General features: G+C 40.8%; 1 protein-coding gene across 1 annotated transcript in view; it reads right to left on the bottom strand.

The window, feature by feature from the left end:
* Window positions 1–27,257, bottom strand: part of apba1a (amyloid beta (A4) precursor protein-binding, family A, member 1a) — an 85,271-nt gene extending 58,014 nt beyond the window's left edge. The window contains exon 1 of the mRNA XM_049579873.1: window positions 27,166–27,257. The gene's annotated coding sequence lies outside the window, so the exon portion shown is untranslated. The remainder of the gene's footprint in view (window positions 1–27,165) is intronic.

The following is a 27,257-nucleotide window of genomic DNA, read 5'->3' as shown; positions in this document are numbered from 1 at the left end:
TGTCTCCTCCTCTTCTAATGAATCAGCAGCAGGGCTGTGGCAGGCTGTTGGAGAACTGCAGACCGAAAAGACAGGCTTTACAGGAAACACTGTAGATGCGAAGGAGGATATCCGAGTGGAAACTACCCTGTGATGTTTGTGCTGATTGTCATGAACGAGGAGAAAATGTAATTAGTGTTAGCTGCCATGCTGCAGAGTGGAGAAGATGCTCTGAGAAAGGTCACTGATTGAAATGTTTGCACTTCCTTGTGAATAAATGATGGGAAGGGGAGAGGCCCTGGAGAGCAGGAGCCTGTCTGTATGATGGACACCAAAATTGTTTTGGGTCTTTATGCTACTATTTAAGACTGTGATATTCTGTACTACAGTCCAAATCCTACATCAGAGGCTAATCATCTCTTTTCTTTTGTCCTGCTAATAAACTGATGCACATATTAAATGATGCAGCACACACAAGATTGATGCAACAGGACTCACGCCATGAAGGAAGAAAAACTTCCCCTCCACATCCCCACCCCACAGCCCTCTGTGTAGGGGTCCTAACCAATCAATAGGAGTCATTAGTGCAGAGAGTCAAACTGAGCTCTCACTGGCTGCCCATCCACAAATAAGTCTAATTGTGTTTATTCAAAAGTACAATAAAATCACATAACACTATCAGGAAGTGAAAACTTCATTCTGCTAGCCAACAACAGGGTAATGCCTACAAAGCTGTTGTGGTCAGATGCACTACTAACTGAGTACAGGCCCAAGAGCTAAGTTTTTTATAAGATGTTGGACCAAAAAAACAAGCTTCTAGGAAGAAAAAAGTAGATATAGGCAATAAGATGTGAGGCATCAGCAGAAAGACTGGCAAAACTGTGGGATCCTGAGACTCAGAGGCATGCAAAAATGTGGGTACCCGTGGTCAAAATTTAAGTCAGAAGAAGATGACCTGATCTCCACAAGGTATGAATTTAATGACACTTAGATTACAAGATTACGTTGTCTTCATTTAAATCATTTACAGATTCAAAATAACAAAAAAGGCAAAAGTTTAGGCACCCTCAGTAGTTAGTAGCGCCCCCTTTGGCAAGCATCACAGCTTCTAAACGCTTTTTGTAACCAGCTAAGAGTATTTCAATTCTCATTTGGGGTGTTTCCACCCATTCTTCCTACAAAAGGCTCCTAGCTCTGTGAGATTCTTGGGTCGTCTTGCATGTGCTGCTCTTTTGAGGTCTATCCACAGATTTTTAATGATGTTTAGGTCTGGGGACTGTGAGGGCCATGGCAAAACCTTCAGCTTGGGCCTCATTGTGGATTTTGAGGTGTGTTTAGCATCATTTTCCTGTTGCAGAACAGTTGTTCCCAGACATTTTCTTCTTGGTCTTGGATCCAGTCATATTGTTTAGCATCCTGCACTGGGAAATACCTCTAGAAGTGTTTTTGTAGAGCAGCGATAGGAGCTTTCATACATATGATGACTGTGTTCTGCAGCTTGTTGACCTTGGTGAGTGATTTCAGGTTCTCAAATGAGTCTATAATTCCCTCCTTAACTCGCTGCTCCCACATCTCCAGTTTTCTTGTGAATGATGTGATTTTATCTGCCAGATGTGGATGGTGTGTGTTAGTTCCCTGAAACATGTCACTGAGGTATGCAAGTTTCATGAGGATCTTGTTATTATTAAACTAGTGGGCAAGGTAATTTCCCTCTTCCTTCAAAAAGATGTGGATCTCATCTCAAAGTTCAAATACCCTGGATAAAACCTTCCCACATGACAGCCATCGGGCCTTGCTGTGAAACAAAACAGCTGTGTGATCGGAGCCCATTTCCTTGTATAGTGCAGACAACAGTCAGGCTTTGACAGGTCGTTAAGCTCGGAACTCAGCTGTTTAGACTCCAGTGCCTCTCGGTGTATCATACAATGTATGCACTGCACATTGGGGGAAACGCGCTTGATGAGCACTTGCAGCCCTCCTCGTTTCCCAGCCATTGCCTGAGCCCCATCTGTGCAGATCGCCACACAGTCCTCCCATATCAGATTGGCCTCTTTCAAGTGTCAATAATAACAGTTCATCTGCAGTGGCTCTGCTAGTAACTTTTTTGCAGAAACACAAATCCTCCTTCAAATCATCTGCATCAGTGAATCTGAAGTATGTTATCAGTAAACAGTCTTTGTTACTATCAGTAGCTTCATCCATCTGCAAAGCCAAGCAGCAGTCTCATATCTTGTCATTAAGCTACTCCTCTATATCCTTTGACATGTCATAAGTGCGTCTCGTGATGGTATTTTTTGACAGAGGAATAGCCTTTAGCTTGCTGGCGGTTGCTTCATCAGTCATAGTTGAAACCATATACAAAGCGGAGGGCAGTATTACTTCCTCAGCTATAGTGTGTGGTTTTATATACTGAGCAACTCTGTAGGTAACTTTACAGGAGGGGAGTTGTGCATTTGAAGGCACAGATGCAGCTTTAGTAAAGCAACTCTGTGCACAACAGTTTATGAGTTTTTCCTGAAGAAATCAAATGGCTTGTCTTTGTGCTCAGGTTGTGTTGACTCCAAGTAGTGCCTTAACTTGTTCAGCTTCAAACTGTCGCTAGCTAGTACTTTCAGACACACAACACACTGCGGTCTCTCCTTGTTACCCACCGTGGTACTGGTGAAGCCAAGGGCGAGGTATGCCTCGTCATATAGTGGCCAAGCATGTCTCATTCATTTAGCCTTGCCGCTTCCCCCTGCAATAGCTTCACGCCCCCCATGAAGGTCATATTTGTACAGGTGTCACTGCACAGTAGAAGAGTACCCCATCACTCCAGAGTCTGATAAATCTTCCAGCAGGTATTTTGCAGTCAAGCTGGGGATTTTGATTTGCCTTTCTGGCAATCCTACCAGCAGCTCTCTTGGAAGGTTTTCTTGGTCGTCCAGACCTCAACTTGACCTCCATAGTTCCTGATAACTGCCATTTCTTAATTACATTACGATCTGAGGAAACAGCTACCTGAAAACACTTTGCTATCTTCTTATAGCCTTCTCCTGCTTTGTGGGCACCAGTTATTTTAGTATTCAGAGTGCTAGGCAGCTGTTTAAAGTAGTGGTTCCCAACTGGTCCAGCCACGGGGTCCAGATTTCTCTTTAGTCATTAGTTCAAGATCCACACAGTTTAATATATTCAGCGTCATACTTGCTTTGGCCATGTTGTCGAGCTAGTTTTTCTGTCTCTGTTAAGTAGCTGTCTGTTAGTCACAAACTCTAGAGCAGGAAACTACACTTCAAAATAAAATATCTATGCTGGAAATTCACTGTACTTAAAAATATAGTGTGTTTTTGTACAATCTTGACACATTTGCAAGTCACTTGTGGTCCATTCAGAATAGACCAACGACCGACATTTGGACCGAGACTCACCAGTTGAGAACCACTGGTTTAAGGGAGCCCAAAGCTGCTGATTGTTGGGACAAGGTTTCGGGAGTCTGAATATTTGTAAAGCTTTGAAATTTGCATCACCTGGCCTTTCCTAATGACTGTGAGCAAGCCAGAGCCCTGACAAGCTAATTAAGGTCTGAAAACCTTGTAAAATTTGTCTAAGAGCTCAAATGTCTTAGGTTGCCCAAACCTTTACATGGTGCTCTCTTCATTTTATTCACCCTAAAATTGTACATAAGAAAAATAATACACTTAAAATGTTGAAAAGCATGTTTCATCTTTAACATCATGGAGATCAGTTCATTTTCTACTTACTTAACTATTCACAGTGAGGGGAAATTTAACCAGAGGTGCAGAAACTTTTGCATGCCACTGTATATTTCTGTGAGTTAAGCTTGTAAGGTTAAATGATGATCTTACCCTGTGATTTGATAAAATATTTGTAAATATCAAAGTAAAATAATTTCACTTTTTGGTCACTCAGTGGGATCATTTGATAGAGATAAGCAAGGTGAGGAGAAGGGACTCTGAGATAGACTGACAATACTGCTTCTCTGGTACACATAGGGCGGTAAAATCTGTTTTACCTAGCTACAGCCATCTTCTTAGCATTTGAGTCCTTGGTTGCATAATATCACACTTTAATGGGCGTGTGTTTTTTTTTTAAGTATTACATGCTCTGTCTCTATGGTGCTGAATGTGCAATAGTGTGTTAAATGTGTTTCCATTCACATCCCCATACAACCACGAAGCAATGGCAACACCGTCCTTGTCTTCTACACAACTCTCTCTACGTTGCTATTGTAGCTGACTGGGAACCAGCAGGTGGATCTTCAAGCTCTACTGTTCAATTTGCCCTAGTCATAGTGCAACTGACTTGCACGCCAATCCACTGTTGTGCTAACTTGAGTACCTGGCACTAACAGTGTACAGCTAAAAGCTTCTGTGTGGAAATCATGTTTGTGAGTTTTGGTTACACATTAATTACATCACTCTACAGACCATGTATTCTGTGTGTGGCTGTGTGCACTGGACCAAAATCCCTGGACCATGAACACAGACCATAACAACCCTAACTCATTTTATCAGTAACCTGGGCAGAGGTGTTGGAAGCGGCCACCAGAGTGATGAGATATTGCTATAAATTTTAAAAAACTGTTGCTGGTTTTTGTCAGGACTGCTTTTATTTTCAGAGTCCATTTATGTAGCAAAGAAATGTATTTGGATTTGATATTAAAATCTCTTGCCCTCTCCAGTGGCAAGAACTAATAGTGACAATGTTTTAATTATGCTGCAAACACAGTGGAGATGTTGAAGATGCTTTTGTACAGGGGAGACTTATATTTTGGAGGCCCTCAGCAAACCTAGGTAAGGGGCCTTCCCCTACAATTTCCTATTAAAGGCTTAAATTCCTGCTTGTGCTGCCATCTACTGGTTACTTCTTGCTCTTGTGTGCTACCATGTTACAGTATAGTGTGGTAATGAGGGTCATAAGGACAGAGGGATGTCGTATGCTGTAAAGCCCTGTGAGGCAAATGTGATTTGTGATATTGGGCTTCATAAATAAAATTGAATTGAATTGAATTGAATTGAATTGAATTAACATACATATACCATCACAGATGGGTGATGTCAGAAGTGAAACAAAGTTAAACCTTTCTTTGGAAGTCTCATCAGTTAATCATATTGGATTTATTGAAGTTACTCTTAAAAAAAAAAAAACACTAGAATTATCGCCTCACAGTCGAATGCCTCTGTCAACCAGTCGAGCTGCTGTTAGAGCTTAAACCCATGTCTGTCCAGACTCATATGTAGCCATGACAGCAGACAACATGTAAAATAGGAATGATGCTATAAGCAAGCTGTAAAGTCTAAAACATGGGTGCTTTACAGAGATCTTAAACCCGGCAGTACATAAGGTCTATACAATCAGCACAGCTTCAAGATTAGAGTCACACATAGAGCACCCAACTAGATGTCTTCCCTTCTGTTCCTGTGGTATGGTGTTGAATAATCACCAGAAAACTTTATAATGTCACAGTGAAGTTGACTTTCGACCGTTAAGATATAAAATGTCTTCACTTTATCATTTTATCCTATTAGACATTTATGATTTTTTTGTCACAATGTGTATATGAATTCTTAATTGGCCAAAAACATGTTTTTAAGTCACAGCTACCTTTGAACTTTGACTACCAAATTCTAATCGCTTCATCCTTGAGTCCATGTGGATGTTTGTGACAAGTTTTAAGAAATTCCCTTAAGGCATTCTTGAGATATTCTTGAGGACGGATTTACGAGAATAGGAGGAACATGAGGTTGCTGTGACTTTTGACCTTTGACCATCAACATCTAATAAGTTAATTCTTGAGTCCAGATGGACATTTGTGCCACATTTGAAGAAATTACCTGAAAGTGACCCTAAGATATCACGGTCACAAGAGTGTGACAGACAAAATGGACAACCCAAAAACATAACGCCTCTGGCCATGTATGTTGTCGTCGAGGAGACATGAAAATAAATAGAATAGAATAGAATATATTTTCCACCATGGGTAAAAATTTGTCTTCGGCTTACCAAACACAAAAGACAACACTGTAAAAGGAGACATATAGTAAGACAAGCAAATAGAGTCATTACAAAACACTTAACACATTAAATCAGCACAGTGATCGGTTTAAAACTCATCAATCACTTAGTTGAGTTAATGATACTGATGGCACTCGGGATGAAGGAATTCTTAAATACATTTCTGGAGGCTGAGGAGAGGGTGAGAGTTATCTGACAAGATACTTTGTCCCTCGTCCTTTCTGGAAAGAGTTGGGTCAAGGGCTTATGTGGCTTGCCAAATATTCTACTTGCCAGTGTCACAATCCTAGAGAGTTTATTCTTAAATGTACAGTTAAGATGACCGTACCAGGCAGGAAGGTGAAAAGTTAAAACACTCTCAACCATTGTTTTGTACACTAATTCTTAAATCTGATGACTAACACCAAGGCCACTGAGTTTCCCAAGATGATAAAATCGCTGTGAGCATTTCGTGGAAATACTATACTCAGTATTTCCAGAGAGGCTGTTAAAAACCGTACCAAGGTATTTCAATTTTCCACAGTTACAACATGTTGACCATCGAGTGAAACTCTTGGTTTCTGCAAATGATACATGGGTAGTCAGTGGTCAAAAAATACAATGGCATAACGTCATGCTAGCTTCTCTTGGGGCATGTTTTGTATTCAGCACAGCATGCTGGAAAAAAATGTAGCCTAAATTTGAACAGGGCACACTTAAGCCTAGATTTGAATTCACCATTTATCCACCATCCTCATCATGTACACACCTCTTTCTCCATAATGGTTGAAGCTGACCAGGAACTCACAGACAAGTCTCCAGCATTTCATTTGTGCTTACTAGGGATACACGAAATTGGATTCTTTTTGCCAATATCCAATATGCAGATATATAACAAATTGGGCTGATAACCGATGCAGATATTGATAGGTCTGCTTTTTTCCCCACCTAATTCTAGTGATCATTAAGTCTCTTCTGTAGTGGAATTAACATCATATTATGCATGCATACTCTTATCTTGATGGCCCACCAGCAGATGGAGACATAAAATAGAATGGTTATTCATTCATTGTGCAAAATAAGAAAAAACATGTTGGCCATTTCGGATAATTAATTTTAAAGCTGATAGCTGCCGATACTGTGTGCCAATATTATTGTGCATCCCTTGTGCTCACCGTAGTGTGAATGACTCGCATGCCAATCCCCTTATTGTGCTAATCTCAGCACATTTCTGATGGCATACAGCTAACAGTTTTTGTGTGCTTGTGATATTTGGTATAACATTACATGCATCAGTCTACTACCTTGTGTTCTTCCATGTGGCTGCTTTTCAGCAAGAAAACATGGACTGTTACAGCCCTAATACCAATGAGTGTCCTGACTCTGCTTTCAACAAACTTTACTAACATCGTCCACCTGACAAACAGCTCATTTTTTCTCCTATCAAAACATATTTTAATTTAAATTTATCAAAAGGCATTTAGATACCAGCTTTATATCTCACTGCATGAATCTATTATACTGTTTACAGTTGCAGTATAATGTCCCAATATTACCAGTGGCTGTATTTCTCTGAGTTAATAAAACACGAGGCCATAAAACTTTCAAAATGCAAAATAGGGGTGAGGCATCTGATTTTCCTCACAGCATCAAGTCTGCTCTCCATTTTTCATACAAGTCAAGAGTGAGTTTAGAACTGTGATTGTACACACTTCGTGCAATCAGAAGCTGTGGGTGGCTGAACAGTGAATGTAATCATCCACACAGTACAGCAGACAGACTGACAGAAAAGCAACAGACTGTGTGGAGACCCAACTTCCTGCCCCAAGGTTAGCCTTGGTTCAACTACAATTTTGTTTTCAGTATATTTTGGCACAATAGCTTTCACTCATCTGTCATGTTAATCTAATCAGCTATGGACAAAATACACCCACATGTCTGGAATGTCTGTTTGTAGCTAATCCAGCAGATTAAATAATTGGCAAATCAAAGTACTTTTGAACTTTAATGCAAAAATCAAATAAAAATTCAACGTTTGTGACACTGACCGCAAGTCTAGTCTACTACTCTCTTTTTAGTATAAAAAGATTGTAAGGTAGAAGAAGATTGTGTGAAGAAGAACAGTGTGTAAATGGTAGGGCAAAATCTAAAAATGTACAGTATAAATGTCTATATTGTTTGACAGACGTAATATCAGCCACCCCTATATTATGCAAACTTGTGGCACATAGTTTTTCTGTACGCCTCCTTTCACCTTCACGTCCCTATTTCAGGAGTGTTCACTTCAAGATTTGACCCCCATGTGAAGTGATTTACATCATCTGTTTATAACCTGTCTGATCACCTGACAAAACGTACCCAGAATTCAATGATTACTTTGGTGAGTAAGAATTAGGGAGTAATGACTCTATGCACCAGGGCAACAGTGAGACAATGAGGTCTGGTCACCACTCAGTGCTAACCCAGACAGACACAAACTCCCATTCTAACCACAGTCTTGAGAACACCAAGCCAAGAGAACAGAGAGACCCTGACACAGCAAGGACCAAGTGTCAAGGCCCAAATCTTCTGATTCACAGGCCATAGCAGAATAATATTATACATCTTGAAAACATTTGATTAGGTTTAATCACATGACTCAAAATCTAGGCTGCTAACACTTACTTCAATACTTAGCTCAACTATAATACTTCAATAATATTCATATTGAGATGTATAGGCCTAAAATGTGTTTTTAGCGCATTATAGTTAATCCAGAGTTGGAGTAAATCCAACAAATCTATACAAAGTATAATCAACCTTTTCTCATTCCCAGGTTGTCAAATTCTGACACTTTTTCTGGTGCCCTCTGCATCCCATAGTGATGCATGGGGACCCCTGTAGTATATCTATATGACGCACAGCTGAAACACATTGTAAGAAGCTGTTAAATGCTGTGGAATAGTCACTGTTGGGTTTAGTCAACAAAATACTTGGTCAGGTTCAGAAAAAAGATCAGGTTTTGGGTTAAAATAAGTGTGTTTGTAACACTAATGTGATGTAAACATGTAAGTTGTGACATCAGTGCATAAAGACTGCATATAAATTACATAATGTTAAGTTAAAGCAGCCTTGACTCTTAGTTTACCACAGGATTTAGGTACATAAGTTATGTAAAGTTAAGTTTAAACATTTACTTACGGTTTCACATGGAATACATAAATGCAGTGTCCTGTATGAAGATCTGGTTTTGTTTGAGGCATCCACCACCCCTCCCTATGCAGACGTTCATGCTCTTTATGCTACGTCAGTTGCTCTCAGCATTAATGAAGAGGATGGTTTTACATTTGAGTTAGTTAAAATCCCATGTTTTTCATAAAGATGCTAAAGGGTGCTGATATCACACATCAAAGAGCGTTACAGAGCGTCAGTGTCTGACGACCTGGGAATGAGAACAGGCTGGTGTATAATAGGCCTGATGAGTCTGAAGTGATTTTCACTCACAAAGAAAATGTATGCTAACTTCTCACTGGTATCCTGTATGTAACTGTTATTGTGCCCAGGATAGGATTATACTTGCAACAAGTGTTGTATCACAAAAACAAAGCTGTCTGAGGTATTTGCACATCCTAGCATCCATTCACATCTGAGCCTGTTTCATTGCTCTGTGTAAGTCTGAATGAACAGCTCGTCTAATCAAGCTTTGTCCACCACAAAAAAGTCCTCTCAGTGTCTCAGGGTCTACACTTCTTCATAGCTGACAATGACTGTGCTTTTAGAGGAGGTGAACTCTTTGCCTCAGGCTACCTTAAATGCTCAAGGAGGCAGAAATTTACATCCTGAAATGGATTCAGCCTGTTACCATTTCCTCGTGTATTTGCCTAACCTGAGTGTATTCCCACTAAGGACAGAGGATTGGATGGCCTCTCAGGGGAAATCCAGTCTCTGCTCAATGTGACACACACCAGCAGGAACTTTCCCGAACAAACAGAGATGCTATTTGCCGATGGCAAAGGGCTCCTTTTCCATGTCTGGCGAGATGTCCACTTATTTTATCCTCCTTTTGTCTGAGCAAGCGGCTGACTGCAGGCTGCTGCAGCCACTATCCACTGACACAGACGCAAAGGGCCTGAGACAAACAGGCAGAATCTAAAGCCAGTGGGCAGCAGTGGAGCTGTCTTTTTATTGCTGACCACTAGATGGATATTTAAAGAATCCAACATAGCAGCACACTGCAACACTAAAGATCTCTGAAGAAAAAGGACAGTGATTTATTTTTCTAAATATATCATGTTGTTTCAAGAAATGTAAAGGCCATGAGTTCTACGACCTGACACAAATGAATTCATTAAGTAGCTATATACATATATGTGTGTGTGTGTGTGTGTGTGTGTGTTTGTATGTATATATATATATATATATATATATATATATATGTTGGCAGAAAGGTCAAATGTATATATATATATATATACAGGCTGTTAAAAAAAATGTCACTCATTGGTTTGTGGAGGGGTGGATCTGACTGAGAAGCCGAAGACACTATTGACAGACAGCCTGTCACTCAAAGCAGCCTGCTCTTAATATGTAACTTTAAACCTTTAAATTAAACACACCCTGTATAGCTGTAATGAATGAGGAAATTAGCAAAAGAGACCAAAAACATTTTTGTACCAGGCCGTTTATTTCTGCTGTAAAGGCGGGCAACTTAACATGGCAGGTCTATAGGGATTAACTCGCTTTTGGAGTCAGCCTCAAGTGGCCATTAGAGGAATTGCAGTTTATGGCACTGCATGAGCTGCATTTTTCAGCTTGTCTCACGCAAGCATATCAAACATTTAGTCTGCTCATCTCCTCATGCATCTCTTCTACATGTAAGTAGAAATTTCAAATAAAATAGGTCTTGAAATTAAATCTTAACAAAACAATGCTCTATCATAAGGCCCACTATGTTTGGTGATGTGCTATCCCTATTTCAAAGGCTATTTTCAAATAAATTAGTACAGACCAGTTAACACAAAGTAATCCTGATCATCTGGGGTCCCTGGAGTTTCAGGGCTTCAAGGCAGTCACTATGTATCACATAATGGAAGTACCTCACTGAGCCAACAAACACATAGTATGTACATTTCTAAAACTACATTTTATGTGTTCAATGGCTCGTATAAACAATTTTATTTGTAACTGTACTCATTTAGTGAGTCCCTATGTGAAAGTCAGAGTGTTACCAGGAATATAACAAGTAGGTCTGTTGCCTGAGGCCGAGTTCATCAGCATCTGTGGAGCCTCCACAGGTGTTGAGGAGGCAGATGGCACACAAATCTTTACTTACATAAAAATACAGATAAAAACACAGCTCACAGCCTCTGAGTATTAGGGTTTGCTATTCTATTTGATAAAAAATAGTGTCTATGTCACATAAAACATGATCACATTCTGCCTAACTGTTGATAAACTCTGGCATTTGTATTGTACGTGATTTCAGAATGTGGCTTTTATAAGCCAGCCAATCAAATAGAAGTTACTTTAATACAGCTAGGGTTGGAGTTTGTTCATGGTAAGTGCACAGGAGAATAAATAATATAAATTACAGTGACAGTTGAGGCTCATTAGCAACAACAATGAGGAAACTGTTGGCAGAAAGGTCAAATGTCTGTTATATGGAAGTATTCTGGTGATGACTTTCAGACAAAGAAAGTAAAACTGGCAAAGTGGGAACACTCTATAATCTTATCGACTGGAAAGATCCAGAACAAACCCAGTGACACACAGCAAAGGATCACAAGCCGATGCAGATACTGTGTATAAAGCCATTATCTTTTATTCTTTGTTTGCTCGCTGTACACTGATTGTTAAAACCACCTGCAGTCCAAAACACCCATTCCCCATGCACACTGTGGTGATCAAGTGACCCACAAAGCATCTTCAATCTATTTCAGTGGCAGTGTACAATGTACTACAGAGGACTATACAAACTAATTGGTGCTGGGATGATATGTTTGTCTCCCAATTTGATACTATCACCATCATTGGATGCTGCCTCGAATATGTATTTTAAGTACTACAATTTGATTTATCGCAATATTCTTTTACTTCTTAACATTAGATGGGAAAAAAGTTGAATAGTACACTTTTAGAAACTGTATAGTATATGAGGCAGACGTCGTGCTAGACTTTTTCATCGCCGCTCATTTTGACCGACAGGGTCATAAAAATCCGGTCATAATCCATTTTTACCAGTCATTTTAATTTTCCTTTAAGGTATTCAAAGATATTTAGCTTTCATTCGTTCGTTTTTAATAAATCCAACAAGCAAGTTATAAAGTGTGCATTAATAAGGACATGAACGAAAATATGAACAGACATCCACACACTCGTGCCATTCTGGACACACCGAACGCGGAACTGAAGTGCAGCGCCCAGCAGCGGAGGCAGTTTTCAATCGGTGCCCATGTTAACCTATCTGACTGTCCACACAGGCCGCGGAGGCAGCACTTCAGTTCGGCGTCTAGTCTATTTTTCACGCGAGCCACAAGCGCTTCTGTCAAGCTGCATAGAGCGGCTCGTACCAAACAGGAAGTCGGACACAGAGAATCCGGCCAATTTTCAAAATAAAATAACAGCATGCACAGAGGAACGTGAGGAGAAAATACCGTGTTTATAATTTAAAATAACACAACAGTGCATAACTGAACACATTTTTCAATACCCTAATCACTTCATTACAATTTTAATTTTGTATCACTGAGCCTACAGATATAACTACATAAATAAAATGGTCAGAACAATATGCCCTATTCATTCAGTGTTTATCCAACACGCTCAATACATGGATATGCAATGACAAATTGTAATTAACTTATTACGTTATAAAAAACGATTAAAACATGGACTTACCATGTTTAAAATGACCTGTTGAAGTGAAAAAATGAGTACTGACAGGAACAGACAAGTGGAGTCATGTTTAACCAGCGCAGAGAGCACAGAAGAAATGCGCTGCCTGTGTGGACAGTCAAGCGCCTGTGCGGCACTACGCGTCCGGTGTGTCCAGGGCTCAACAACGCTATATGAAGCAGATGAATGACTTTTTCTCTGCAGTGTGAAAACGCCATGTGGGCAGGGGTGGTAATTGCAACCGGTCAAAATGACCGACGGAATTCAGATCTTCCAGTCATTGTTGTAAAAAATTGGTCAGTGACTGAGAATATCCGGTTAACACGACCCCTGATATGAGGAGGCATATTACATGTCAGTCTATCAGACTGTTATTTCAGCAGCATCATATACTACATGGAAATGTGGTAAAAATAACTAATAACTGTTTTTACGGTGTTCTTTTCAACAATTTTATTCCTGTGAAGCACTTTGTGACCTTGCTCTGTAAACGATGAAATGTTAAATAAACTTCACTTATTTACTAAAATGTACATGTACAATAGAATGAATATAAAATATATACTTTTGTAGTAAACTTAAGCTGCTACATTTAGCTCTCCCTGCAGTGTTTTCCATATCAGTATTTATTTGTGGCAGTCACCACAACATCAACATTGACTACTACCTACTGATTTTCTATTATTAATATTTTTATTTTTTCTATTATGTTTTTTTTCCCCATTCATTTTCCATGACCGCTTATCCTGTTATGGGAAGCTGGAGCCTATCCCAGCTGATATTGGCAGGGTACACCAGACTATGACAGGGCTGACACATAGAGACAGACAACCGTTTGCACTCACATTCATACCTACGGCCAATTAAGAGTCATCAATTTAACCTAACCTGCATGTCTTTGGACTGTGGGAGGAAGTCAGAGTACCCGACATGGGGAGAACATGCAAACTCCACAAGGAAGGGCTCCCCCACCCTGGGGTTCAAATGCCTACCCAAGGATCGAAACAGAAACCCTCTTGCTGTGAGGCAGTAATGCTAATCACTGCACCACCATGCTGCCATTATTATTTTTTTTTTTTTCAACTATTTAGAATGGGTAAAATCTTATTTCATTGTAGAGCTGTGTATTGTATTCACTCAGCCCCTTGCCCTGCTCTCTCTCTCTTTCTCTATTTATCAGACCACAAATGAAGTCAAGAATTACCTAGTTAGCACACTTAGTGGTCCCTCTGCCTCACTCACTGCCTTTAGAAGACTATTTGCCGGGATGAGAGCTGGCGAAAGTTCCAGAGAGGGGCCTTCAGTAGTGGCTGTAGCAACTCGAATTCAACCAGCACATACCCCAGAGCTGGGAGTCACAGTGGGCTGAGTCTTACCTGAGTGGCAGCAACAGAAAGTTTGCTGATCCAGCGAGGAGTTTGTGTTGGCTGATTTTGAGTTGCTATACTAGCCGCTGAAGGTCCATGTCATTGGCACCTATCTGTCTTTGTCTCATTTTGGATAGCACCAAATATGGTCTCATATGAGCTGACAACATGTTCTTACTCTCAACTCGTCAAATATGGCAGCTCAGTCAGTGGCCCTACATTTCAAAATATGATGTGCTAAACATTACTCTGGCATCAGTTTTGTACAGTCAGGGACAATGACCACCACACCACCACCATCTTTTAAAGACACTTCAGTTCACAGTAAACATAGGTTTCATCACCAAAACGTACTTTAGAGCTGGGCAACAAAAGTACTTAAGCTACAAAAAAAATGTGTTATGTAATTTGAGTAAATTAAAAAAAAAAAAGTCACATGACATCATGTGACATGTATGTTAATTGCGTTAACATAAAAAGAACTCAATATTTCACACAGGGCACCAACACCAGTCTCCCAGGTGAATGCTGTGTGTTTGTATTTACCCATCCATAATCCCTTCCCCGAACTACATCTGCCAACCCTATTACCGCGCAGAAGGAAGGGTACTGCTAGCTCACTGAGCACTCCTGAAGTAGCTAATGTTACATGAGTACTTCCTTCTGTTTGGTAGAAAGACATAGTCCCTTTATGAAACTGCTCCCAACAAGGTCTTTGGATTATCTTGAGTAACAGGGTCATGATTTCTGGAAAGACACATTGCTCTAGGGCTGCGCGGTAGACGGTAGAAATGATATAAATTTGGCCCACGGTAGAGATTTGCGCTCTACCATCCTATCGTCGATGATGTCATCGCACCTGCCTCAGTTAGGGCTGGGCGGTATTCGCGGTGACGGTAACTTAACACGGTAAACATGAGCCGCTGCTTTTGTGATTAACATTACCTTCATACCGCAGTACTCCAGCTACGGAGGCAGAATGGGGCCCGGCGGCCAGCTGGCCTCATACACCTCCCTCGCTACGCGATGGAGGTGGACTGGCCAACCACCAAACCCAGGCCCGCAGGAGAAGGGGGCCCGGGAACCGCCGGCCCTCCCTCTTCCCTCTAATGTTTATACATACTATGTAACATTTTATACACAATAATAGATGGATTACCAACCGTTTTACTTCTGACAATAAACAGTTTCCATCCTAGACTTGTATGGCTTTTTAAATTGTTTTATTTAAGGTGTAAAAAAAAGAGAAAAGACAATACCGCGATATCATACCGTCACTGCATCCCCCCAGTATAATACCGTGATATTGATTTTAGGCCATACCGCCCAGCCCTACATTGCTCTTACATTTTTCAAATGGATATATTTGGCGCTTTGAGCACCACAAGCTGAGTGCCATCTAGTTTCAGTACACTGGAGAGAAAACAGACAATGACCAATATCGCCAACATTTAGCAACTCACACTTAAACCTTCTAGATTAATAAATAGCACTACAGATAATAGGGAAAATACGTATTTTTGAATTTGGGGTAAACTGTCCCTTTAAATTTCCTTCAAGTGTGGAATCCAAAGATTACGTGAAATGATTGAGGTCAGTTGAAATACCACGATCAGGTGATTGTGTAATAACTGGAACAGGTCTAACCTGTAGCAGAGCTGAGATGCTTCTTAATTTGGCAGAGCTCAGTTCTTGTGCACTCAAATATGCAGTTAATGTGTAGATGTTGAGATTTTTGGGCTCAACTGTTGGGGCAGTCATCACCTTGTCATCCAATGCAGATTTAGGGTGATGGGGCGGGTTGAGTGAGGAATACAAGTTATCTGTGTGGTTACATGCTCAGTATATTAAAATACAAGCCAAGATGAGCAGGCAAAGCTTCACCACACAGCCAACACCACACATTAATCTGCCTTTATCTTGAGACACTGTGTGAGGTAGACTGTGTGATATGACAGTGGTAGCAGCTCCTGGAGCCTTGGGCATTTCTGGATCCAGTGCTCTTCATCGATCCATCACCTCACATTTGTCAAGAGCAACGGGCTAGGGTTGTGTCACAATTCTTATTACCTAGATAAAAAAGTGCCTCTCTGGTGGTGTGTTCTCGTATGCACTAATGTTCAGCCTGACAACTTCCTCACACAATGTTTTGCAAGGGTTCATTACACTTCAGTTTTTGGATCACACTGATGCACTGTGTGAACAGTACGAGCTTCAAAACAACTGTTGTTTCTCAAATCAGCAGGTACAGAGAAAAAATCTGTGCACACATGAGAGAGCTGTACAGGTAGAAGATTAAGAATAAGGCACAACCCTATTTCTTATTTTACCCTTACCCTTTGTTTTCAAGTGCCCCTTTGCCCCTCTGAACAAAATTAAAAGGGTCAGTGCTGGTGTTTATATAAACAGACGTGACTATGGCAATAATGGTATTATCACTATGACATTTGCCATTTATCTGATGGAGACAGCAAAGCATGTACGCTAACAATTCATTCCCAACTCCAGGTTCACGCTATCAATTGATCAAATAAGTCGTCAAATAAAAAAGAATAAGAAAATTGAAATTGATATTAACAAAGTAGATGGTCAGAGCCACAGCCATGTTTTATGTGTACCGTTGCCACTGTAAAGAACTGTGACTGTTGTAGCAGGCTAACTTCTGTATAACAACTTGCAGAAAGACACAAACTCTCTGAGGTGAGGTTTTGCATAAAGAACCGAATGAGCAGTGGAGCAGTACGGACAGTGCTTAATTTGAGCCAGAACGTACTGGAACACATACCAGGATCTTCTCAGAAAAGGCCCATGGTGCGTTCCGGAACTAATTTGCATGGGTCTAGAACTTTTCACATCTAAAAACTACATACAGTATTGGCTGATGTCACCAGTGTTGCAGGGTGGAGTACCGTAGTACTGCGGTGCCTCACGTACCACTACTGTGGGATAAGTTCAAAATCCGATCGCAAGAGGGTGAGTGTCCATGCGCCATCTAATAACGGCGCGCGCTGGTCAATAATGGTGCACGCTGGCCACCTGGCACTCAATATGCTGCTGTAGTGGTTTGTTTTCCAGGCATGTGAGTATCTTTGAGCAGTGAAAGTTATTATTTATTTCTTTTTACTTGTCGGCAGTGATTTGTTTTCCACAGAACTCTACGTGCGAGCATTTGACTCGCATTTGTGACTAGCCTATGGCGGCTCTGCGGCGCAATATAACGGCTTACCAGTGACAGAGAAGTCCGACTCCAGGTCCAGTAGCCTAATTTCCTCTTTCATTGGTGTCATGACCGCCCAGTAGTACCTGGACAGCCGAGCCGTGGCGGCACACAGGTATGTGGCGTGTCAGAAGAGAAACGAGCTGTTCACATTTCTCTCTTTGTGGCAGGTAACGGCCCACAAACCTCACCACACTTTAGGGACTGTAGTTACTTGTCAGGGGAGGAGGGTGGCTGGTTGATTTTTATTTTATTTATTTATTTTATTTCAATCCCCCCATGTTAATCACTTATTGATGCTGTTTTTGAAGTGTGAATAAGTCAATAAGTAATTTATTCCATTGAAATATCATTGATGTATTATAGAAAAGTGATTTATCTTTTTATAAATGACAAAAGGCACATCTGCCTCATTTTTGCTGTGGTATCATGATACTACTCAGAACCGTGATACTTTCACTGGTATCGTACCGTTGGTCCCAATTTTGGTACGGTGACAACACTAGATGTCACAACCATTCCATTCGGAGTAGCCGCTTGTACAAATTAAGCACTGAGTACGGAGCATGGAGAGGTCTCCATTTCCGTTGCCTTGCCGCAATGGGGAAATGGGGATTGCTGGATTTAACAAAAGGACAAAAGGAAAATGCTGGTTTAGTGTGTACAGAGTTCTCAAACTTGTGAGTCTGACACACTTTACAGCCCCACTGACCTGTACTGTCACTAGGGATGATAATGATTGTTCAACAGTTAACTGGTCATTAAGAATTTGATTGAACATGTAAAAATTACTTAATCACATAAAGGTTTGATTCTGAAATATAAACAATGAACAATGTGTAGTCTCCTACTACATTCTAGCTCTATCAGTTGAATGGTGTATTTAGAAAGCATGTTTCAGTGAGTAACATTAACAAACAAAGGGACAATATAACTGTTTCATAAAAAGCCAGCCATATTGGGGTCTGGAAGAAAAAATGGAAGCAAAGCGAAGCATTATTCAGTTATATTTAGTGTGTTTCATACATCTAAGCTTCTGCTTCTCTATATGTTTCATTTGCTAGGCAATACTGTCAGAGAATATGCAATATGTTGCTGTGAGCTTTGATTGAGGAAAAATAATGCATTTGAAATTGTTGGTATAAGCAAAGTTGTTTTGTTTTTTTAAATAAAAGTAATTGATTGATTGTTCATGTTACCAATTATCAATTAAGGAAAGTGCTTACAAATTTGCAACCCTAGTTGTCAGTCACCCTAACAACTAACAGCAATTGCCATTTTCCTTTGAACTAGTCAAGTGAACAGTTAAATGTCCTTTCTAGTCTCATTCTATTTCTATGGGTTGAACTCAGTGACTGCCTGAGTGAGCCAGCCAGAGTCTCCCTGAACAAAAACCATTCCTGTGCACTGGATGTTTATGTTGATGTAATGTTGCATTCAAATCAAATGGGATGGACAGAAGCCATAGCAAAGGTTCCCATACTTAGGACTTGCAAGGGTTCATATCATTGGACAGCTGAAAATGGTGAATGCCATGGTTACTCTCTAAGAGTGTCGTCAGCCCACTGAATGAATAGTTATTCAGTGCTGGCTGTACGATAGGCAAAGACAGTCGTGAGGGGGTAAAATAATGCGCATCACATTAAATTAGACTTCAGTTACTTTGAACAATGGGCTGCTGTGAGGCAGCTTGGATTTAGTTTTTAATCGTGTAATTGTGTATTTACAGCCAAATAAAAGATGAAATTTCTACTCATAATTGGATTGATGAACAAGTCAAAAAAAAACCACTGGAAACAGGTGATTATGTGGACCTCCATATACATGTGGCATGTGCATTGACCATACTTCTAAGTGAACCTTTTTCCACAGAGGCTGCGCTCCAGGAGGTGTGTGGAACTCACACCAGGGGCTGGATGTGTAAACCATGTTTATGCATAAAAACCATGCATGCATCATTTTTACACATAAAGTGGTATTTCTTTATGAAGAATGTGTGGTGGGAATGCATGCACCTTACACACCAGTTTTCGAACAGCTTTCAAGAGATAGCTGCAGTGATATAAGGTAGACATGGAATACGAGGTAAAAGATATAACATTATAATAAAACATTGTTTGCATAACTTGTTTGTTTGCATTTTACACAATGTTCTGTAAAATGCCAAGGGCACATTTATAAATGTAACTATTATTGACTTGAGTAATTGGAGCCATTATTTCCCTGTCAATTATTGTGGAGTACTTTGTAGGGTCTGTTTTAATATGAGCTCTATAGATTAGTCTACTAGTGCATCAATCAACCTTCTGAAGATTAATAATGATGATTGCAGTGATAGTTTATGGGTACATGTGATAAATTAGCGGTATATGAACACTATAAATAGCCAAAGCCATGCATAATGGCAGCTGCTCTGATGCTGTTGGAGAACCTCCCTGATGCAACAATCTGTGAAACTGCACTTTCTTTGCCATCAACAGGTCTAATGAGAGCACAAGTATTGATATGCAAACGGATGTTTAAGGGCCTTTCTATGTCTATTTATTGCTCACTCTGGGAGTGGATATGCACCCAGTTTCACAATGATTGATATTTATAAAACAGAATCAGGCATCCAGGGGGCTTTATAAATCTGACAAAAAGAATGCATGTGCACTTTTATGTTTGTGTCTCTACACAGAGTTTTATGCTTCTGTCCTCAGGTCTCCACTATGCTAGACTGGTAATCTACTGCATCTGTCACATGGCTCTGAATGAATCCACAGTCTTTGTCAACACTTGCAAGTTGTTTATTCATTAATTTCATATATTTTATGATCAACACATAAATGTCAGCCATGCCTGCCATGCATTAACAAAAGCTTTTTTGTTATAACAAAGTAAGTTAATCTTGGACTTAATGTCAACACTCCTACCTTTTTTACAATGAGAATTACTGAACACAATGAAATCTGTTGAGAGAGACATGCATTATAACACTGCATATTCAGCCTCCATATTTACTTTGGTTCCTCGCTGCCTAGAACCTCCTGCTTTTACCACACTGATTGATTTAGCTCCCCTATCTGATCACCAGTAATGGAAAAAAAGAACAACTCTACCATTTATCTTCCACATTATCAGTGTCAGGCTTTTGAGTCAGTTTGTAGACGGGCTGATCGTTTGGCTACATCATTTCCCATCAGATTTTTCTTTTACTTACTTACTATTAGCGCTGTTAGAGTTAATGCCATAATAACAGGTTAATGCAAATTCCTTTTAACGCCAGTAATTTTTTTGATGTGCAATTAACGTGCATATGATCTATAATCATGACCCTCCGTCCACTGAGGGTCATCATTGGGAAATCAGGAAGCGACGCAGCAGTAACGTTATGGCTGGTACACAGAGAAACAAACCTCCGTCAGCAGTAATGGATAAAGAATGCCGTCTTTTGAATGTCAAGTTCAGCTTTAAAGCCCTGCCAGATGGTTCTCTCCACAAGACCAAAGTTATTTGCACTCACTGTTGATGTGAATTGAGTTACCACCAGAGTACGTCGAGTCTCAAATACCACTTGCCTGCAAAGCACACGGCTGATGCAAAGAGCCCTCCTCCCCTTCACCAAAGGCAGACCACACTGCACGGAAAGTTTGCAATGGAGATGCCGGGACAACTCTACAGGCAACAAACTTTCAACAGCAATACCTTAATGTGGGGCTACAGCTTGCAGGCTGATTAACATTTTTGAGGACGTGGGTATGCTTGAAATAATTCGCACTACATCCAACAACTGCATGTATGAAGTGCCTCTGAGAGTCACCACTGTAACACAGATACACAACTTGTATGAAGAAGAGAAAGCTAAAGCAGAGGAGGCGCTGGGACAGACAAACACGATTGCGCTTACCCAAAGCCCTTTTTAAATAGGAATTGTGCAAATTGGCAGTATAAAAACAAAATCGGGGAGTGCAGTAAAATGCCGCCTGCCTACTTTTGTTTATAAAGAATACAATTTTCGGGGCAATGGGGGTCGTGAGCAAGTAACAAAACGTGTAGCTCAGCTTGTGACGTAACCAGTGACGCAGGAGGGTAGCCGCGGCTGGTCAGTCCTTCGGCGATTCTCTCGTAAGTCGGCCTGTTCCTCACCGTTCCTGTCATCTGACAGTTAATGGCCTCTTCCTTTGCGAGGGCAAAGAGAGCGCACAATTCCTTGTCTCCCCAGTTGCTCATCTTTACAGTGTCTGTCTGGTTTGCGTTTCCCTCTTGCTACTAGCTGCTCACTAATTCCTGCTATCAGTTGTTTCCTGTTTATCCACCGCCAGTGGGTCGCACGTGCGGCGTCATCAACAGCTCCTCCCACAAGTCTTCAACAGCCACTCCCATTGCAGAAGGCCGCCTTGGTCTGTTTAAACCAAAAGGGTTCTGCCAATATGACTACCCTATGAGGCGAAAATTGGGCACCTCGGATCAACTCGCCAATCCGGTTCTGTGTGTCTAAACGCTCGCAGGTTGCCGGCAAAACAGCCCAACATTCGCCGAAAATCTGGCACTGTAAAAGGGGCTAGAGATTACTGGACTTCTCTGAGTAATCACAGTTACCTCTGGGTCACAGCACATTATTTTGACCCACAGTGGAAACGTCAGTTGCATAGACTGTTATGAAGACAGAGGAGAGGCACTTCACCGACACATTCGCCAAGCACTTTATGCAGGCAGCCACACAGTGGTCCAGGGAACATAAAGTCAGCACAGTAACCACTGAGACACGCAATATGACTGCAGCGGCCTGGCAGCTCTGTTCAAACATATGCGTTGCATTGCACATACCACTGTGTTGTTGAGGGGAACTGTGGTTGTTTTTTATGAGCTTCTGGACAGTTGAATTTCCCTTCAGGGATGAATAAAGTTCTTTCTATTCTATTCTATTCTATTCTATTCTATTCTATTCTATGAGCCATCACAATTTCTCTACAGAACAGTCTATTTGACTATTGGTCTATTGGGCTATATTTGCCATGGTATTCTTTCAGCATATTTTTTAAGCGTGCAATACCTTTGAGGTTATTCTGAATTATATTCTAGGCAGTATTTGTCATTGCTTTGGATTGTTGCAATAATAATACAAACATACATTTGCATAAAGCAAGCATATCTGTCCACTCCTACATTTATAAGAGTATTAAAAACTTGAAAAATATCCCTTTAAGGTATCTCTAGAACAGATAAAAAGTGTGTAACTAATTGCGATTAATCGTGAGTTAACTATGGACAATAATGCAATTGACTGCAATTATATATTTTTATTGATTGACAGCCCTATTTACTATGTAACTTGTTAGAGTTTTATTTGAACACTGTGTAGTTAGGATAGGATAGGATAGGATAGGATAGACTATTTGTCCCAGTGGGAAATTTGTCTTGGACTTTACAGCATCTGCATTGTGAACAATATAAAAAAACAACAACACATACATCCAGTATACTAAAATACAGCAGAAGGACAACTGCCTCCGGTTAAAGTATGAAGTATTAAAGTTGGTCTTTTTATAAAACTAGACTTTCTATGCAGTAGAAAGTAGGGTTGTCAAAAGTATCGATACTCTGAAAAGTATCAATACTCAAACGCTGTATCTGGATACAATACTAATTTACAAAAGTATCGATACTAACAGTGCACGCCACCTCAGCGCCTGTCGGGTGCGCGCAACGGGTCCGATGGACACGGGCTGTGCATGCACACATTTCTGTTGCTGTAATATGGCCAGCGCGGCTGCAGGAGGATCAGAGCAGCCAGTTTTGGTCAAAAATGATAAAGGAAAAAGCGCTCCTTGGAAATATTTAGTGAAGTGAAAACAGCACGCTGCAGACGGCAGGTACAGCCCCTCCCCTCACTAGCAGCTGAGCAGCTGGTGTCGCCAGCATCAAACTAAAATATAACTTCTAACGTTAATGTGGGAGCTAAGCAGAAAACTTTATGAGTCATGCCCGTCTGTAACATTAATAGACAATGTTAGTTTAACAGAACAACACAATTATGTGTGTCTGAAAAGTTATCCTGAGCATCCTGAGCCTAAACTACCAACTCTATTTGATCAGCAACGAAAATATGGTGCCAATTCACCAGAAGCACAGAAAATAAACAGGGCTGTAGATAAATACATTTGTATGGACAGATCTTGTTTCTGGTTATTTATTTTGGGGGATTTTTTGTTGTTATCATTGATGATACTGTTCTGATCGTTATTTAAAAAATTACACGCCTCTTAATTTTTTGCTGCTGTATCGAAAATGGTATCGAGTATTGAATATTTTCCTGGGTATCGATATCGAGTTTGAAATTTTAGTATCATGACAACCCTAGTAGAAAGGTGCAAATACTTTGAAACTGGTGCTACATAACCAGAGAAAACAGAGAGATAGGGCTGCAGCATTTGCTTTTGCTCAAGAGGTACAAATCCTACAACTACCCGAGCACACTGCACCATATCGGGCCAAATAAACACTCCCGCCGAAGGGTGATGTAGGCTACTGTGGGCTTGGGCATTTTTCCACAGGAAACAATGGTGATAATAAACATTACCACCATTTTAGACGAGAACTAGGCAACACAGTAACAGAATCCTTGTCCATATTTGTTCAGCACTGCACACTGCTTTTACCATTTGATGTCAGTTTTTCCAGCCTCAGTTTTTACAATACTCAAAACAGTATGGTGCCTGCTTCTTGTTCATAAACTTTCGTATTACAGCCAAACAGTGCACTAAAATATGTTTCTGAAGACATTTTAGGCAAGAAATTGGCAATAAAGTAACAGTATCTTGGTTTATGTTTGATCAGCACTGCCTAGTTTTAAAGACTGGTCTGAATTTGGTCTGAGTTTGAAAGAGAGAAAAAGGCTGGTCTCTCTCTCAGTCCCCCTCTATCCTCTTTGTGTCTGTGGTGGCGGGCAGTTGATGCAAAATGTGTCATACACCAGATTTGAGCTGAGAAATGAGCAGGGAGATCTGGCTGAAGTTTACCATAGCTCATTTACACAAACTGGCTTCACTGTTGTGATACACAGCTGGTTGAAAATCTGCAAAGTATCCCTTCAATATGTAATTGATGAAGCTCAGCGTAAGTTCAATCAGGAAGACCATTCTTGTGCTCACCCTTTCACATTTTCTCCATCCCACTCTCACTACTCCCTCTAATCAGCTGACTATGGGTGTTCACTCCTCTAGTTATCCAATCACACTTTGCCACGATCTCTCAGCCAATCAGGATGCCACTGCAAAATTTTAAATCTGCTCTCTCTTCTGCTGATGTCACCACCCCGGTCACCTCCAGCCATCGTATCCAGAGTCCAGGACAAGCTCTCAAAGACTCATTCCTCTACTCATCCAGATCATCAGCACTTCTCCATCTTCCTCTCATCTCATCTTCACCACCTCTACCACCACCACCAGCAGCGTCTAGACCCCAGGGGGGTTCCCTATTCGCCTATGGATTCATCACCCTCTTTAAATCAAACCATCTCTACGGGGTCTAATCGCCAAAGACTTTTCACATTCTTATTCATTTGTTCACGTTAATAAATATTCTTTTACCATAAAAACGTGTCTCTCCTGATTGAAATGTAGTTTATACGTTGTGTCAGGTTGACAGTCAAGGTGTCCAGTGTTCACTGAATAGTCATTTGTGACAGCAGACATTTTGACTCGTCAAAGTAGGAAAAGCACAGGTGTTAGTGATGACATTAATGATGGCTCAGTAAGCCATGATACCACAGTGAGTCAGCATGAACAGTACCAGGACCCTGAAATTAAAGCAGTCATCATTAATTTTCCAAAATGCCTTCAGTGGAAAAAGGCCCATCAGTGCTGAGCTACAGAGGCCAATCTGACACACATCTGACAGCTGAATGCAATTAACAAGCTGATAGAGGGTAAAGCTAGGCAGGCTGAACTGGTCCTACTGCAGGACCAGAACTGAGAGTCCCTAATCTCTAGGGTTAGGACTGAGAACCTTAATTCAAACTGAACACTATCTTAAAAGTCATACAGCAACTTGCAACACAAGAGCCACAGAATGAACAACAGCCCACGTTGTGGATGCACAATATTGGATTAATGGCCAGTATCTGATATGCAATGATATGTATGTAATATTCATTCATTGAGCAAATTAGAAAAAGCATTTTGGCCTATTCTAATCATTCATTTTAAAGCTAATATCAGCCGATACTGATCATATGCCGATATTATCGTGCATCTCTAATCCATTACCTCTTCCACCAAAGTCTTCTTCTTAAATTACTAGTAACAAACAGGAACATGTGTCTTGTCCTGCGCCTTATCTTGTTATTCCAGCAACCAAATAAATATTCACCAGGGAAAATTCACTGCTAAATTAGGGTTAGGGGAAAAATCGATACAACACAGTAACATGGACGATAAATCGATTTTTTTATTATAAAAAATTTTAATATTGCAAAAAATGCTCTTTTCAGATAGATTTTGTTGCAATAAAAATGATCACAGTGAGATAAACAGACTGACAACTTTCTTTGATTAGATAAAACAGATGTTGACAAAGTTTTTCTTTGGGAACACAGTCTGCAGCTGAAATTAGGAAAGAAAATGCAATATATCCCAATATATGTTATCACAATACTCACATACATACCAATATGTTTAATATTGCAATAATATTGTATCATGACTTAAGTATCGTGATAATATCATATCGCGGGGTCACTTATGATTCCCACCCCTACTGCTAATGTATTATTTATAACTATTTAGTATGTAAATTTACCAAAAAATATTACTCGGTCTGTTCAAATGCTGGTGTGGTCCTATGCTCCAACACCATGCAAATCTCACTGTCCATCTATGGTTTGTAAACTACAGCACAAGCAAGCGCTTCTATCCCCTACTGCCTGCCAGCTGCTGTCAATCAAACACACACATTGCCATGCCCCTTCAGCTGCTGAGAGGTAAAGGAGCATTTCTGACATTTCATTAAGACCTTTATCCTCCTTTTAATGATAAATAACTGTTAACAATACATTAAAAAATATACTGGCATTTTTTGACTACAAAAAGGGGATGACTACATGTGATTACAGCTGTAAAAAGCAGAATGTGGACTTTTGTGTTTGCTTTGAAGACATGATGAAGCTGGTTTTCCTCTTGCAGGTGGTGCTGCAGCCCAAACAGACTGCACAACCAGTAACTAACCTGCAGCATCTCTGTCAACAACAACACAGCCACACAGACAGGCTGCCTCTGCACAACACATGTATGTGATTCTGGCCTCTGCATCACATGAACTGATGGAAACTCAGCTGGAGTCCTGGTTGGACAGAATCATAACCCAGGAAGCATCAAGAAGAGACTCAACCAGGCCAGAGTGTTGACTGGGTTGTGGTGAGCCCTGCTGGGACTCTGCACCTGCCAACAACAGGGCCTCTATGGGCCGTTTCACTCATGTCAACCGCTCGCGCCTCAGCCCGGCACAAAGCCTCGTACATACAAACACTGTTAGGTTCCTATCCATCTGAATCCGGGTACGGCCTCTGAAACGGTCCGTTATCTTTTCCTGTAGCCACTCCTCAAACAGTCAACAAACCGAGCGGCGACAATACAGCGTCCCCACAGCTCCCCGCACAGCCGCTACAGAGCTGTCTGCTGCTCTGAGTCACCGTGTTGTGTTGGAGGTGTCGGCTAACACTCCGCGGTATCTGAGCCCAGCCACCCGAGAACTCACCTGCTTTCAGCAGCGATGTTGCTGCAGGCTGGAGGTCCGCTCCGCCGCTGCCACACCATCCTCCATCTTCCCTGTAGCGGCTGCTGTCTGTG

Source organism: Epinephelus fuscoguttatus, linkage group LG6 (assembly GCF_011397635.1).
Source record: "Epinephelus fuscoguttatus linkage group LG6, E.fuscoguttatus.final_Chr_v1".
NCBI classification, from domain to species: Eukaryota; Metazoa; Chordata; class Actinopteri; order Perciformes; family Serranidae; genus Epinephelus; species Epinephelus fuscoguttatus.
This window is presented reverse-complemented; position numbering and strand designations above follow the sequence as displayed.